Source organism: Rhinopithecus bieti, unplaced genomic scaffold (assembly GCF_001698545.2).
Source record: "Rhinopithecus bieti isolate Rb0 unplaced genomic scaffold, ASM169854v2 scaffold_28542, whole genome shotgun sequence".
NCBI lineage: Eukaryota > Metazoa > Chordata > Mammalia > Primates > Cercopithecidae > Rhinopithecus > Rhinopithecus bieti.
Window position 1 is genome coordinate 343,435 of NW_016812506.1, and position 4,716 is coordinate 348,150.

General features: G+C 39.9%; 1 long non-coding RNA gene across 1 annotated transcript in view; it reads left to right on the forward strand.

The window, feature by feature from the left end:
- The first annotated feature begins 206 nt into the window (after positions 1 to 206).
- LOC108545003 (uncharacterized) overlaps positions 207 to 4,716 on the forward strand; it is a 9,726-nt gene continuing 5,216 nt past the window's right edge. Inside the window, exons 1-2 of the long non-coding RNA XR_001890004.1 lie at positions 207 to 281; positions 4,193 to 4,294. This is a non-coding gene — a long non-coding RNA (uncharacterized LOC108545003). The remainder of the gene's footprint in view (positions 282 to 4,192; positions 4,295 to 4,716) is intronic.

Below are 4,716 nucleotides of genomic sequence, written 5' to 3' on the forward strand. Positions count from 1 at the left end.
AAGGACGCATTAATTATCTTTTTACGTTGCCTTTTACCATAAGGATGACGATATCTTAGAATTTCTAAGGACACCCCCAAAACTAAATGTGAACAAGAACAGAGACTGGTTGTCAGCATCCATGGAGACACAGATCTCAGAACCTTCCAAACATGGAACTTCAGGAAAAAAGCACTGAGAATCACTGCTTTTCTCTCCCTTTACCACTGAAGCTTTGGGTCCTCAGCATTCTTTGAACTGCCTGGAGTTTCTGGCTGTGTTATCCATCCTGTCCTCTCTAGGTAATACTCTCAGCTAGAAATATATCCTCCATCTTGTCTCAGAAAGCACTCTTGTATGCCAAGAGTGATATATGTAGGGAGATATATTGTATGCCAGACTCTGTGTTGAGAACATAGACATGAATATGATTCCTTCAACAAAGTCACTGAATTTCCTCTTGAACTTCCATTGAACTGACACTTTATGATTGTTTTTATCATCTTAACTCAGAAAAATTATCAGAGTCATATATGCAATTTGTACTAAGGGTAAGCCTTGGACATGGGCAGGTACATTTCTCCCTTGGAAAAAAGTGGGAAACTTGGCAGAGTTTGATGGCTCACACCTGTAGTCTTAGCACTTCGAGAGGCCAAGGCAGGAGGATCACTTGAGCCCAGGAGTTCGAGACCAGCCTGGGCAACATCGCAAGACCTTGTCTCTACAAAAAATAAAAAAAACTTAACTGGGTGTGGTGGCGCATGCCTGTGGTACCAGCCATTGGGGAGGCTAAGTGGGGAGAATCACTTGAGCCCAGAAGTCGAGGTTGCAGTGAGCTGTGTTCATGCTGCTGCACTCCAGCCTGGGTGGCATAATGTAACCCTGTCTCAAATAAATAAATAAATAAATAAATAAATAAATAAATAACATTTTAAAAATAGGAAGGTAAGGAGGACAGATAACCATGTCGATAAGCCCTAAGGAAGGTGAGTATGGGGAACGCTGAAAACGTCATATACTGGCAGCCTGCATTTCCCATGAATGACTCTGTGATTTCCCCTGCTGTGGGTTCATGGTAAGGGTGATGGGGACAGGAGTGGAGTTGTGACCTTTAATGAGGTAAAGGTCAGGGATAGCTGCTATTAATATGAAAAGGAAAAGACAATCTGAGTACCTTTTTACAACCCTAACTTACTAACTTACTAGGTTATTTCACCTGTAGTTTCTTAAGACCTGAATGCTAGTTTACCCAAGGGTGTGTGCTTACTTTGTTGCTCTCCTTTTTACATTCAAAAATCTTCACTTGAACCCTTTCAAATTAAAGTCTGTGCCATTGGATAATAGTTATGGAATAATAACTAGTTTTCATTGGTTTCTATAACGTCTGAGACAGGAGATTGGAAAAGCGAATGAGACTCTGCCTTAACCTTCAGAACACAGGTATGGGAGGCCGTTCTGGGCAATGGTTGAGAGCACAGGTTCTCACATCAGATGCTGAGGGTGTGAACTCGCACTCTGCCAGTTTTCAGTTATTTAATATTAGATAAATTAACCTCATCATTCCTGGTATTTATATGTGAAATGGAGATAATCAATAGATTTATAGCATTAGTTTGAAGATTAAATGATATTATACATGTAAATATTGTTCAGTTTAATGTCTAGTACAAGAGAAAGTAATACATAAGTTTTAGCCATTATTTTTAGCCCTGGCTCTCAAGACATAACCAGCTTAGGCTATGAGGATGTCAGTCATGATGAGTAGCCGAAGTTTCTCAGGGATTTACAAACTTAACAAAATTCATAAGAGATAGGACTCTGGTTTAATTTTAAAACTAAGTCAAGCTTGTTTAAACTCCAGAAAGGGACATCAAAGTCCCAAATCAGGAATCAGTTGAATAATTTTGTCTCTTTTGGCCTAATATAATGATTTATCTCTTGTCCCTTTTCTTTGCTGTTCTGTCTTCACTCTCTCCCTGGTAATCTCATTTAATAACAACAGTCAAGACGTAATCTTGAGAGAATTGAGTCTCAAATATCTTTCCTGAACTCCAGATCCATACTTCCAACATCCTGAAAAATATTTCTGCCTGGGCGTTCCCCCAGTCTAGGAAACTGGATTTTGCCTTCTTTATCTTAGTGTCTACATCTTCACTTATAAGAAGTGTAAATATATTTGTGTTTAAATGGATATAGTGAAGATAATATGCAAATATATACATGTAAATGAATGAGTGAATGAATAAAACTTGTCAACAGTTTTTCAATACAGACTAAGATTAGCATATAAAAAGCCTTCAAACTATTTCCCATTCACGACGTCAAACTAAGTTGAAAAATAACATGCTGACTTCATTCTTCAATTTAGAATAGATGTCCAAAAGTCGGATTTGGTGAAGAACCTGTCCTGTCACCCAAAGTCAGCAAAAAGGCTTAGACAGCAAAATAATGAGATAGAAAGGAGATTGTCAACCTCAGTCCCAGGCAGATCACAGACACACACTTGCATAATCATTGCTCTAAGTCCAAGCAATTTCTAAGGCTAGGAAAAACCTAGATGATCTATATGGAATAAACTTGACTGTATACTGCAAGCATCAACCTCCTTTATGGAAAGCATGTGAGTTGTGGGTACAAGTGGTTGGGAATAATGGTGGACCCCACTGACAATGGACCAGGAGCTAAACATATAAATACATCCGCATCCTCTACTCATGGTCTAGACTCTAGTGAAAAAAGATGAGGTAGTAAAAAGCTGGAGAAAGTATGTAAGAAACAGAGCTCCCACTCACTAGTTTTATTTATTTAACAAACAACTCCTGAATGCCCTCCAAGTTTCAGGGACTGTTAGATGCTCTGTCAGATATCCTAATCAAACCACGCAATCAAAGTGGTATTTGGTGTCCACACAAGTCTACTGTACTCTGGGGTGAAGTTGCTGCAACATTTCCAAGTCCTTCTGACTCCTTTTGAATACGCACACAATACACACATACACATGTGTCCGGAACTACGGCATGGTAGGATAAAAGGGGCATGACTTTCCGTTCAGGTGACCAATGTATTGGAGTAGAAGGGACACATCTTCTTTGATCTTTGTCACCAGGAGGCCTTCAGTGTCAGCCTCATGAGGCTTCTACAGGCTGGCCTCCACTGTATAATTGAATAGTAAGCCAGAGACAGATGGAGACTGGAAGCAGATTTTGATTCCTTATCCTGGCCAAGTTTAATATTTCCAAAGACTTGTATCCCCTGAAAAGATACACTGAAGTCCTAATACCTGTACCTCAGAATGTGACCTTATTTGGAGATAAGGTTTTTACAGAGGTAAACAAGTTAAAACAAAGTCTTTAGGTTGGCCCCTAACCTTATATGGCAGCTGTTCTTATAAAAAAGGGAAGTTGGGGACACAGACACGTGTTCAGGGAGAATGCCATGTGAGGATGAAGGCAGAGATCAGGGTGAGGCTTGTTCATAACAAAGAACACCAAAGATTGCCAGCAAACCACCCAAAGTAAGGGGTAGGCATGGGACTGGTTCCCCACACAGCCCTCAGAAGGAACCAACCCTACTGACACCTTGGCCTCAGACTTCCAGCCTCCAGAACTATGACAGAACAAATTTCTGTTGCTTAAGACTGTCACTAAGTTTTTGGTATGTACTTTATTATGGCAGCCCTAGCAAGCTGATACACAAGGCTAATGCTTCCAACTGTTCTGGAAACCAAATTGTATCCAGGTTCATATGCTACCTCATAGGAGATGTGAATGCTTATCAAAATCTTTTCAAATTTATGTTAATAGCATTGAAAGGGAAAAGAAAAAAGAGCAAATATTGTCTCTTCAGAATGATTTTCCCAAAATAATGACAATGTGCTCTTTGAAAAGCTCCTGTCTTTGGAAAAGGCATCCTGTATCCTAATCACTTGTTTCCAGCTGCGACAAAGAACTGCTCTTTTATTTTAACAGTAGATAACCACATTTCAACAATCAAGCCAAAACAGCAGTAATTAACATAAATTGTCTTATGAGTTGCTTGTACACTACCTCATTTTGTTTCATGAGCAGGGCCATGAGATAAGTTAATTAAAAAACAGAACAGACCAAAGATGGGCAAGTTTGGGTGCATTAGTACTTACTATGAAATTATGATTATGACAGCTTAGATAAAGTGAAAACTATTTAAACAAGGCTTCATTTTTTCCTTGTTCTAGGCTAATAAATATCACCATTCAATTCTGCAACATCAAACCAGAGCTCACGGAGGCATTGTGACTTGCAAGTGAAGAGAATGGATTCTAACCTGGGTTTAGCAGGTATAGCTATGTAGCTTACAGGGCAGGTGCAAAATGAAAATGCAGAGGTCATTGGTAAAAAGCAGGAAAAGAGTCATTGAAGGTACTAAAATAATATAAGGTTTCCTTCCTTCTTCATCACGGGGTTTTAAATTCTATTTAATGTTGTTTAATGTGTTTCTAATTAAATTAAAATTAAAATTTTTAATTGGCTGGGTGCAGTGGCTCACGCCTGTAATCCTAGCACTTTGGGAGCTCAGGAGTTCGAGATCAGCCTGGGCAACACAGTGAAACCCCGTCTCTACTAAAAATACAAAAAAATTAGCCGGGCGTGGCGGCGTGCGCCCGTAGTCCCAGCAACTCGGGAGGCTGAGGCAGGAGAACTGCTTGAACCTGGGAGGCGGAGGTTGCAGTGAGCCAAGATCGCGCCACTGCACTAGAGT